The sequence below is a fragment of the Panulirus ornatus genome, chromosome 18 (genome assembly GCF_036320965.1).
Source record: "Panulirus ornatus isolate Po-2019 chromosome 18, ASM3632096v1, whole genome shotgun sequence".
Classification (NCBI taxonomy): Eukaryota; Metazoa; Arthropoda; class Malacostraca; order Decapoda; family Palinuridae; genus Panulirus; species Panulirus ornatus.
In genome coordinates this window covers 34,213,945-34,227,433 of record NC_092241.1, presented here as the reverse complement: position 1 = coordinate 34,227,433, position 13,489 = coordinate 34,213,945, and positions in this window count along the sequence as shown.

Below are 13,489 nucleotides of genomic sequence, written 5' to 3'. Positions count from 1 at the left end.
CATTGCTTTCCTTACTGTTCTTTCTCTTTTCCTTCTCATACGTAGCTTCCAAATACTAGAAAACCTTCTATACGATACATGATTCTACTTCTACTGATGACAGAAGATGTAAGGGGCATTAGGAAAATGTAAGGGGTACAAGGAAAACTACTAATAGCAGCGAGGTCTTACTGGTCTAGTAAGGCATGTGTGCGTGTAGGAACTAAAGTGCGTAGTTCCTTGTGAAGGTATGTCTGTGTCAAAGATGTTTAATGTCACCACGTTTATCCAATCAGTTCAATGATTGGGATGTTGAGGAGGGTAAATGTGAGGGTCATAGAGAGAGTGTTGGGTCGTCGTTATGGTGGAGGTTGGGTGATGGTGGATGGAAGGTGAGCTGGATACTCCTTGTGCTGACATGACTGAGATGACAAACTCCAGAGATGAAGTACAGTGGTTGGTGACGGAGTCATTGTGTAAAAGAAGAATGTCGAGAGTAATATGGAGCAATCGGGAGTTACGTAGGACGATTTAAGTGTGAAACTAATTTGGAGAACTTGGAGGAAATGGAGTGCTTTAGATACTCAGGAGTAGACATGAAAGCAGTTGGTACCATGGGGAATACAATAAGTCATGGGTAAGAACAGGTCCAGAGGTCTTGGTGCGTTAAGGGAGCGAGTGTCTGTAAAGGAAAAGATTGGTATACGTGAAGGTATGCGTGTCCTGAAAGTGCTGTATGGGTACTAGTTTAGGCGCTGAGTACTTATGTATGGAAGTGGGTAAATATGCTGGAATTGGTATGCCTAAGACGATATGTGGCTCATTATGTGTGGGAAACGTTTGAGCTATGCGAGAGAAAATAACAGAGAATTGTGATGCAAAGCTTTGTGTGATTAAGAGGACGGATCAGATTTGGCTGTAGTTGTTGTGGCATTTGGAAAGGATGAGTGAAGAGAGACTGACGAAAATGATCAATGTGTCAGATGTGGGAGGAGTGTAGTAGACCGAAGAGGAGATATAAGGATGGAGTAAAGGAGGCTTTGGGTTACTGAGATCAGGACATGATTGAGGCGAGAGGTGTGTTTTGGATAATAAAAAGAAAAGAAATGGAATAATGTTATGTATATAGGGAAGGGGAGGGGCGACGTTCTGTTAATGGACTGCTTCAGGGTACATGAAGCGGTCAAGGTAGATCATGCTTTTTTGTGTGAATGAGCCTTGGCTTTGGACGGTAGATTCTGGGTTTGGTAGATCATAGATGACAGGTAGAAACTGGATGTGTGCAAATGAGCCAGCTGTTAGTGTATTTTCGACGCTGCCTCGCGAGGGTAGGATGAGATACGAAACAAAAACCCGATGAAATACAGTAACCGTCTTCCGTACACTGAATGTTAAATGTTGTTATTGTCGTTGTTACTGTGGTGTGGGATATTAACACCAGCCTTGTAGCTATGGGGTCATCATCCTTCCTATACTCACAAAATGTTAGAAGGTCGTCGATGAACAGTTTTACAGAGAGAGAGAGGACTGGTTATCGTAAAATTCAGTTATGGTTGCGTAGTTAACCGGCAATTTAGTGTCTGTCAAGTGTCACTCTTTCGCCTTCATTGCCTCACCGAAAAACACTTTCTCCTACTGATACACATCACTTGAAATAACTAACAAGACTCGTTCTCTATAAGTGTATATCTTCTTACGGTAAGCGCTACGCGGTAGCCCTTCCTTTCGGCTAAATCCCGACGTAAGCTTTAAGTACTCTCTCTCTCTCCACTCAGCATGTGAGGTGATGGTACCTTTTTAGTCAAATCCGTCTATACTCCCTCTCACCCATGGCCATGTGTGACCATCACCTATCATCAGCTCCCTACAACTCACCCGCGTTGTTATCACTGGCCAGTGGTATACCGTGAAGATCTGACTCCAAGTGCATGCACACAAGCCGCTCAGGTATGCCATTCAGCTTCTCAGAGAGCGGCATCTGATGATTCGCTGGCAGCTCATTTAACACTAACACTGCAACAGTGAGACACTATCATGTAATGAGATCAGTGATGATAGATTCTTTGGTCCTTATGTTTATGTTAGAGCTTTGCCTGACTCCTTTCTATATATATATTTTCCTACACTTTTTTTAATATCAGTTGAGACGGCATGAGCAATTAAAGCCTTAATCGAAGCCATCTCATTAACGGTATATATATATATATATATATATATATATATATATATATATATATATATATATATATATATATATATATATGTTATCCCTGGGGATAGGGGAGAAAGAATACTTCCCACGTATTCCCTGCGTGTCGTACAACGCGATTAAAAGGGGAGCGAGCGAGGGAAATCCTCCTCTCGTTTTTGATTTTCCGAAGGATGGAACAGAGAAGGGGACATATACATATGTTTATTTTACTTAGTCGCTGTCTCCCGCGTTAGCGAGTTAGCGCAAGGAAACAGACAAAAGAATACATAAACACCCACACAAGCACATATGCATACCTATACATTTCAACGTACACATACAGATACACAAACATATACATATATACACATGTACATATTCATACTTGCTGCCTTCATCCATTCTCGTTGCCACCCCACCACACATGAAACAGCACCCCCCTTCCCCCCGCGCGAGGTAGCACTAGGAAAAAACAAAGGCATATATATATATATATATATATATATATATATATATATATATATATATATATATATATACGCTGGCCTGAGCCAGTCATTCATTCTACTGACGAACCTCAAGGGATGGACGAACAGCTGGGGTGACTGTAGACCGACTGCTGCAACTAGAATTCGAACCATTACGCTCGACCCTGGGCGGCCCGTGAATGCTTACCGAGTCATGATTCAATCAAAGGAAAGTGGAGAAAAAAAACATAACACGTAATCTTGATATAGGGTCAATATCGCTAGGCACGTAAGTACATACTCAGTGGAATAATACTGTCACTGACTAACTGCTGAGGCAAATCCGTCATAACTCAGTGAATGTGTGACTGACCAAACTCTTGGCCGTACATACCTTGCATAATGAAGCTCGCATGAGAGTCTTCCCAGTGCAACGATTACGGATGCAGCGCGTTGGCTACAGTGAAAATCATTATGCATCGTCTGTGTTAAGGCCCTGAAGGACTTGGCCGTGAAGGTGACCAGGTAATGATATAAGAGGCTGGATGGCGTCTTGTTGTGGTTTTAGCGCGTCTAACAGCGGCTCCTGACCCTAGCATGTCATGACCAGTTACATGTCGGGCTGCCGGAGTCATGCAGCGCTGGGTCTGACGTATCTCATCGCGGCCTTCACAAAGGTTTTACATTATGTTTTTAAAGGTTTATACGAGGCCAGACCCCCTCTCACTCCCCACCATTCACTGCCCTTTCATTTATTTTCTTGTCTCCTGTGGCATGCATCTACTCTTGTAAATCTGTCTTCGGTGTACTCTCATCATAGTGCTATACATATTCCTGTCCTAATTTCTTATGATAGATAAGATAATGAATCACTATTTTCTTTCAGACTCTAAACTTCGAATAGAAACGGCTGACGAGTTACAGTTCCTGTTGGATCAAAGAAGTTTATCACACACCGGTTATGAGGACGTCCTTTATGGTTCTGCATTGGTGTCTATATCATATACGTGTGTGTGTGTGTGTGTATATATATATATATATATATATATATATATATATATATATATATATCTGGATATATTTTATATATATATATATATGGATAGGGGATAGCGATTAGGGCTTAAACGTACAGGAAGGTGCAAGGCTTGCACGGTATAGATTGAAATGGGACGATATGGTATATTGAGTTCGACTTGCTGTCAACAGATTGAACTACGGCATGTGAAGTGTCCAGGATAAACCATGGAAAGGTCTGTGGGACCTGGTTGTGGTATCGGTCCATTACTCATCACAGCTACAGAATGGATGCGAGCGGATGCGACCTCTCCGTCTGTTCTCAGCGATAACTCGCTAACTCGGGAAAATAATGAGGTAAGGAAGGAGAGGGAATCAACTGAAGACAGAGGAGAACAGAAGAGAAAGAAAATAACGAAAAAAGGGTTACAGCATATATCAGGAAAGATTATAAAAGGACAGAAAAAGTGAATAAGAAAAACGTCTGCCTGTCCCCACATGTATGTCAGTTAGCTAATAATAACATTCAACATTAACATCAAGATGATGTTAAACACAAAAGTAACAAATATAGAATCATGAGACGAAGAGAGTAATATAATGGACTTAGCTACATTATCTACAGACTGCTTGCCATTAGATCCAGTATCTAGTAGAAAGTACATTTCTCTCCTTAATAGTACTTAAAGCAAAAGTGTATTTTGTTTTTGAAGAAACATAGTATGTAATATAAGGGAACAAATTTGTCAAAGGAAAAAGTTAGTGCTGCTTCTCTCTCTCTGACATGAGCCTCCAGCAAAAGATTCATGTAGACTCACTGATGCTTTTGACATGCAATTCCTACGGGAACTCGGACGTAACGAAGTAATGTCTGTTGATTCGTGGACTCTCACATAATTTCTTGAGACATACGCAATACTCTTTCTTCGTTTATGGCTCGACATCGACGGATCTTATGATTCAGTATATTTCTTTTTTATCAAAATCTGATTAGCATTAAGTGGTCTTTTCATCCACTGGTCTTACGCCATGGTCTTCCGAGTTGGCCAAAAATTACGAAATTCTGCTAAACTATGATGACCCAGTGGATATCTAGTGACTATCTGCAATTTAACCGGTTATTTCAGCCTTATAGTTGACTGGGCTAGTGCGTTATTTCCGAGTTTATGCAATCTTAAGAACATGGGTAAAACTTTTACAAGGCATTATGGAACGTCCGTAAACATCCATTTACGAGGCACAATGATGCGACGAGCAGATAAAACTCTCATGAGCAACATGACAGCCAACGTAATGTAAGATTTGCGATTATTCAAGCTGTCAGCAGCTGAAGCTTACAGAATAGTCGGGCCACATATAATTTTGCAATTAAGTTGCTGCTAACTGCCTTTATGCTCTGCATACATAAACCATCATTTACCTCAGTTATCGTAGAGACAAAAAGATCATGACACCTGATGGGTAATAATGACAATCTAAATCTTTGATAGGCACCATGTGAAAATGGCACTAACTTTGCCATCTTATACGTTAACTCATGAAACAATGAAGAGTTAGGATTATCATAAATCCCGGGAGGGAGAATGATTTGGTAAACAGAGATGAGGTAGTGAGAGCGCTGCGGAGGATGAAAGCAGTCAAGGCGGCGGGTTTGGATGGTATTGCTGTGGAATTTATCAAAAAAGGGGGTGACTGTGTTGTTGATTGGTTGGTGAGGATATTCAATTTATGTATGGTTCATGGTGAAGTGCCTGAGGATTGGCGGAATGCATGTATAGTGCCATTGTACAAAGGCAAAGGGGATAAAGGTGAGTGGTCAAATTTCAGAGGTATAAGTTTGTTGAATACTTCTGGGAAATTTTATGGGAGGGTATTGATCGAGAGGGTCAAGGCATGTACAGAGCACCAGATTAGGGAGGAGCAGTGTCGTTTCAGAAGTGGTAGAGGATGTGTGGATCAGGTGTTTGCTTTGAAGAATGTATGTGAGAAATACTTAGAAAAGCAGATGGATTTGTATGTAGCATTTATGGATCTGGAGAAGGCATATGATAGAGTTGATAGAGATGCTCTATGGAAGATATTAATAGAATATGGTGTGGGAGGTAAGTTGCAAGAAGCAGTGAAAAGTTTTTATCGAGGATGTAAGGTATGTGTACGAGTAGGAAGAGAGGAAAGCAAGTGGTTCCCAGTGAATGTCGGTTTGCGGCAGGGGTGTGTGATGTCTCCATGGTTGTTTGATTTGTTAATGGATGGGGTTGTTAGGGAGGTAAGTACAAGAGTTTTGGAGAGAGGAGCAAGTATGCAGTCTGTTGTGGATGAAAGGGTTTGGGAAGCGAGTCAGTTGTTCGCTAATGATGCAGCGCTGGTGGCTGATTCGGGTGAGAAACTGCAGAAGTTGGTGACAGTTTGGTAAAGTGTGTGAAAGAAGAAAGCTGAGAGTAAATGTGAATAAGAGCAAGGTTATTAGGTTCAGCAGGGTTGAGGGACAAGTCATTTGGGAGGTTAAGTTTGAATGAGAAAAACTGGAGGAAGTGAAGTGTTTTAGATATCTGGGAGTGGATTTGACAGCCAATGGAACCATAGAAGTGGAAGTGAGTCAAAGGGTGGGGGAGGAGGCGAAAGTTCTGGGAGCGTTGAAGAATGTGTGGAAGGTGAGAATATTATCTCGGAAAGCGAAAATGGGTATGTTTGAAGGAACAGTGCTTCCAACAATGTTATCTGGTTGCGAGGAATGGGATATAGATAGGGTTGTGCGGAGGAGGGTGGGTGTGTTGGAAATGAGATGTTTGAGGACTATGTGGTGTGAGGTGGTTTGATCGAGTAAGTAATGAAAGGGTAAGAGAGATGTGTGGTAATATAAAGTGTGGTTGAGAGAGCAAAAGAGGGTGTATTGAAATGGTTGGTCACATGGAGAGAATGAGTGAGGAAATATTGACAAAGAGGATATGTGTCTCAGAGGTGGAGGGAACGAGGTGCAGTAGAAAACCAAACTGGGGGTGGAAGGTTGGAGTGAAAAAGAATTTGAGCGATCGGGGCCTGAACATGCAGGAGGGTGAAAGCGGTGAAAGGCATAGAGTGAATTGGAACGATATACTATATATATATATATATATATATATATATATATATATATATATATATATATATATATATATATATATATTCAATGTGGTCCACGAACTTTGGATAATCGTGTCATATTATCCCTATACATTTACTGAAAATCGATATCCAAGGGTATTTCTCTCTAATTACACCGTGTCCTCAGGGACTCGGTCAAGTAATAGTTTCCAAGGAAACCGACTATCCTGTTTAAGCAGTTTAGGAAATTAATTACTTCATGCAGCTGTGATGGGCACTTTATATGACTAAATAAACCAAACAAAGGGACCTATTGAGAGAGAGAGAGAGAGAGAGAGAGAGAGAGAGAGAGAGAGAGAGAGAGAGAGAGAGAGAGAGAGAAAGCTGCGCTGTTCATGCAGCATCGCACAGTGACGTGAAAAGGACTTCCGTATAAATCAGACGCAGTTGATTATGTCTTCAGTGAAATTGCAAATCGCTTTGGCTGGGCGAAGATCTGGCTCATGTTACGAATATCAGTTCTTCACCACACAGTATTATAGACCGAACAGGTGATTTTCAAGAGCACTCTTGTATATCAGGTGACCTACATGATTATCGGAATATGGGATTCAACCGTGAAGTACCTGAAATTCTGCTTATCATGTCTGATAATGAACCAAGGAGTAGCTACGAGACAGTTCTTGTCAGATATGGGTGTCTATATCAGATAAACTGACCAGTGAATTTCGCACCTATAAGCGATAGCAAAAAAATTGAACTTCGTAACAGGAAAATATAATTCGACCATGAAATATCAGAGGGTCTGCTCATCATGTCTGGTAATGCACCGAGGAGCAGTTACGAGACAGTTCCTGTCAGATATGGGTGTCACATATCAGGTAAAATGACGATTGAATTTCGCACCCATAAGCGACGAGGGTAGGAAAAAAGTAGGTAAATCAAAGGAACTGAATGATACCACGTCCAATTCGTTCGTCCCTCCCCAACCACCAGTCTTTGATTATCTTAATTGAATACAGCAAAATTCAAACAGCTACAGATCAGTGGGTCCTCATGGGGTTGTTTGTAATTGAGGAAGACAACAGAAACTTGCAGATTATTGAGATATGATCAGAAAAACACAATGATTTCTTAAAGAGGAAGACCAGTAAACATACCATGTAGGTAAGAGAGTGCACAATGTCAGTTGTGGATTTGAGGCGAAATAGTTATACATTTTATGACTTAACGTATCTATGGTGCTGCTTTTGACTACTCTAACTGGTAAATTTTTTGATATGTCAACAATCTTATTGAAGAAAAACTACTTCACCTCAATCGACGTAAAACTTTGCCCATGTGTTTAGATCCATTACTAAGAGTGAAATTAGACTAATCTATCGTTAACTAGCTTGCTAGATCGAGATTATCAAAAACCCTTAATGACTGAATACCTGTATTAGATCACCTCTTAACCTTTCCTTTCTAAGATGAGTATATTTGATTAGTTTCATCGAATCTCATAGGATTTGTTTCTCAGGCCGGGATCATCTTGGTAGCTCGCCTCTGTACTCTCTCAATTCTGTAGATGTCTCTGCTCAAGTAGGTTGACCAAGACTGAACACCACATTTATGATGGGGACGCACCAGTGAGTTGTAAAGAATGAGGATAATTTCCCGAGACTTAAAGTCGAAAGTCCTCTCTATGAATCCAAGAATTTTGATCTCCCTTTTTAGTGTTCTCTGTACACTGCTTCCTTGGCTTTCGGTCACCAGAGATTATTACGCCCAATGACCTTTTGTGGCTCAACTGAATTCATTTTGTATCCTGCCTTTTCGTTTTTACTATCAACGTGAAAAACTTGGCACTTATCAATAATGAAATTCACTAGCCACCTATGAGCTAGTCCATCAGATTGTCCAAGTCACTTTGAAGCTGCTGACGCTCAGTTTCTGTTGTAGATTCTTTTCTCACTTTAGTATCATCCATGAATGCACAGTACTTACAGTGGAGCTCTTTAACAATATCATTAACGTATAATGCGAATAAGAATTGGTCCCAAGACAGATCCCTGTGGCACACGTCTTTCTACGTCTAACCATTCACAAGCTTGACAATTAATCAGTACGCTCTTTGCGGCCAGACAGCCGATTTCCGAATATCGAAGTCAAACTTCATCTATACCATGAGACTTGACTTTTGTTAGCAATCTTTGATGAAGATCTTCACCGAATACTTTTTGGAAATCTAGATAGATGACATCAGTCCTTTAGTTTCATCACATACGAATTGATAAATTCATAAATAACATCAAGCAGATTTATCAAACAAACGATTTCGTCGAAAAAATAAAAAGCCGAGAATCGTTGACTAAGTGGTGGTCCTCTAAATGATTTACACTTGTCTCGAGTGATGGCTTGAATTAGTTTAGCATCTACCTATAGACGTTAAGTTAATTCAACGATAATTCCCAGGCAGTGATTTAGAGGCTTTTTCAATATGGATGTTACTTTGGCATATCTCCATTCCTCTGGAGGTTTCCCATAGCAAATGACTTCTTGAATGAGCAGCTAATGTTTTGATTCTCATTTTTCGCTTCCTTCAGTGCCCTCGGGTAAAAGTTATCTGGGCCTACTGATCTATTAACTCATTATCATCTAGACCTGATGGAATATCTTTATCCCATAATTCAATAATTTGCAAAACTTACTTTTCCTCTTAGCAAAGGAACTGGACTCGAGACAAGTTGTATCTTTGATTGTGAATACGAATAAAAAAAAAATCTTACTGTCAAGAGAAAGATTCGACAGACGAATTCTTGGTAATGTTCATAATTGTTTCAAGAATGTGAGTGTCTTCTGTCCTATTAATAATACGATCGTTTTAATAAAGAATATACACGTACTTTTTAATCACTGCAATCTTGCCACTATTTCCACCACCGCCACTACTAATAGTATCCTATCATCACAACCAAAAGTGCTATTACCAGCATCATCACCACCACTAGCAACATCTTATCTTTATCTTACAGACATTCCTTTTTTGCCTTCACCTGACTCTGCCACATACATCTTAAGTATAACCTTCGTTAATTATGTGACGATCTCTCTTCACTTCATAACCTTCACTTTTGTCCATAATTTTTTTCCCGCAGTTTGTAGATGTTTCCTCTCGGCTTCAACACACTCTTAAGGAAGACCTGATATTTACCAGCCCAGTTTTGATGTATTGTCAGATGCGATGGTTCATGAGACTGACATACTCGATATAAAATGAGTTTGCTATACTTTTCTATAATGACATATTGATGTACAATAGTAGCTTGGCGAGAATGCGATTCCCCTGTGGAGTAAATTACCCGAGCCTAAGAAGTGTGGTGGGACTCACGAGAAAATACTTCAGCGGAGTATTGGCGATAAAAGTTTAGTCTCCGCTCAGGGCAAGTTGATAGCACAAGAGACTTCGTGACTTTAACAGACCAAAGGAACAACGCCTCCTTTGTGGCCTCGTCAGCGCCAGGGGTTGATGACCTAAATCTTTCATTATTATATACATGTTTCGTTCAGGACTCTTTCTCCTTCCTTTACAAGACGACACCAGATGGATGATTTTTCGGGACGTCTTGCTAAAGTGAGCGGAAACAGAATAACAATGCTATTTCTGCCGGTCTTTATGAAATGTATGTGAAACAGGAAACTCCCGCTGCGCTCTGTGGCAATGTGTTGTTCACTCGCTTCATTCTCTCACCGGCCGCTTTGTCGTCATTTTTAAGTTCCCTTTACCGCCAATCTCGTTATATTTAGTTGTTCTTTTGTGAGCAAGAAAAATAAAAGACAAACTGTTCAAGTAACATGAAAAGTCACTTTACTTTGGTGGGTGACTGGGACTGTGGCATGTACAGCCTACACACAGCGAGGACCAGAGGGCACACTCAACACGGAATGAAATTTTGCACGGGAGAATTTTTCGTTTCTGAATATCAGTCATACAGGAGTTCTAGCTTACTGATTAAGATCTCAAAAACTTGATCAAATTCCTTAATACCTTCACTTGGCTGAGGGAAGAGAAAATCACAGACGACACCATCCAAATGTAAGAGTAGTAAAAGATCCTGGCCAGTCGACACGCTCGTGAATTTTATCTTCCGTTTTTTAAATCAGAAAGTTGATCTATAAGATTAGTAAAGTACAAAAACGGAAACCCTTGAAATGCCATTATAACTTTTTTTTTTTTCATTCTTGATTTTATCTAGTATTCACTGGTCGGTCATCGTTTGACTGGCAATGAATTTTACTCAATCGCCCCTCCCACGGGATCTGTTCAGCCAGAAATCATGCTTTCAAATGTCATCCATCAACCTTATTAACACACCTTACTGACTTTTTGGCTGCACTGGTCCTTGGTACATTTCACTTGAGTATCTGGAGTTCCACAGGGTTTCATCCCTCTCCTGCTACTTCATTTCTTATTCTTCCACATCGTTCTCACTGCATGTACGGTATGTAAAACCTATATTTGTTCGTTTGTATTCCTGATGATGTAAATCATTTAATAGGGACAAGCTAGTTGGGGTGCGAGTTTGAATGGAGAAAGATTCAAGGAAGTGAAGTGTTTTAGATACCTGGGATTCGACTTGGCTGCAAATGGAGTCAAGGAAGCGGAAGCGAGTCATAGGATGGGCGAGGGCGAGGGTTCTGTGTGGAAATAAAAGCCGTTACCTTTGAGGGTAAAAATGGGTATGTTGAATGTAATAGTATATGGATGCGAGCCCTGGACTATAGATGACTGGACTAAAGATATGGACATATGAAGAGAATGACTGAGAGGATGACAATTAGCACACGTGTCAAAAGTGGAAGGGTTAAGGAGGAGGGAGGCATCAAATTGGAGACGGAAGGATTTTGAGTTATCGGGGCTAGAATATGCAGATGGTAACGGATTAGAGTAAACTGGACCGATATGGTATATGGGGGTCGAAGTGCCGTTAATGGACTGAACCAGGGCATGTGAAGCGGCCGGGGGAAATCGTGGAAAGGTCTACGGGGCCTGGTCGTGGATAAAGGGCTGCGTTTCGGTGTATTGTGACAGCTATAGAATGGATGTCAGAGAAAGCGTTTTTTTTTCTCTGAAAAAATGGTTATATATATATATATATATATATATATATATATATATATATATATATATATATATATATTTCTTTCTTCATACTATTTGCCACCTCCCGCATTAGGGAGGTAGAGTTAAGAACAGAGGACTGGGCCTCAGAGGGAATATCCTCACGTGGCCCCCTCCTCTGTTCCTTCCTTTGGAAAATTAAAAAAAAAATAATGAGAGGGGAGGATTTCCAGCCCCCCGCTCCCTCCCCTTTTAGTCGCCTTCTGCGACACGCAGGGAATACGTGGGAAGTATTCTTTCTCCCCTATCCCAAGGGATAATATATATATATATATATATATATATATATATATATATATATATATATATATACACACAACAATCCACATTTTCTTGTCAGGGGTGCTATACGCTTGCCCTACCTATTCACAAAAACCCTTAAGTACTCTTTCTTACTCTTTCTTTCCTTTACTCTTTCTTACTGTTTTTTCTCTCTGACTCCGGTTAATGAAATCAATTTGTCGTAAGTACTAGTCGGTAGCTTCCTTCTTTCTCCCTCTGCTCTACACTTATCGACCCAGTTTTATTGTACCGAAAACCTATCATGGAAGTCGTCGAAATTATCAGCACCAAGAATTGTCAAGTGATTTAGCTCAAGTCGAACTATAGCATGTCATACCACTTCCTTCTTTAAGTCCACCGTTTATACGGTCGAATCTTGCCCTTCATCACGGTACTTCAGGATTCTTCACTGGCGAATAACGACTAAAAATGGCAAGCTTCTGATAAGTATCCACTGAACGGATCGAACAAGCTACTTGTCCCTCAAGCGATTCACTTACATGACAACCATGCAATGATTACTAATGCGAGAACGAGGGTTAAGACAGTTAGATGCCAACGCTCGTTTTAAAACTCGGGCGATAACGATCCTCTCCTCCTATTATCTCTTATATAATTCGTATTTTCGGTCATGTCAACCGGTACCTTCATGGCAGGGCTATCAATGTATTATTATAATTATCACTTAGAGTGTAAAATTAGGTATGATCTCGTTTAATGCCAGCCAAGATTATAGTGTTTGTGAGAAATGGTCGGGTTACTTGCGTGTGTGAGGCTGGTCAGATGAAGGAAGGAAAAATCGAGCTTTGCATCGCCTGATCATCAGGTTTGGGAGATTAAATGAGATCGTAAAATTCCCTTCTCCAAGAGAGTATCATAAGCGTGTATTTCTAAAGGAAAAAAGAAATTTGGCTGTACTTATTAGTGCCACAGTTTAGACATTTTTGATCCTTTAATTATGGTAATCTACTTTTCGATAAAACTCCTTCTTGGAGGCCACCTTGACGATATATTTAAAAAAAAAAATATCATGAAAATAGCTCCACCTCCATGGTGTAGCGAGGGTACTGGAACAGGATATGCTGGAAGGTAACAGGGAGTGGGGAGAAAGAGCCAGTTTGATGATATGAAGCTCGCTCGGGCTTTAGGCCTGTCAAATGCCAGGGTCACTAAGGCCGTCAACGTCAAGTTACTTATACCAACAGAAAAATCCTAACACCTTCTTCAGGCGTTAACGGTAATTCTAAGACCAAACGCACGATCACTATGCACAAGGCCTATGGATGAAATACCGATGGCAATTGGTTC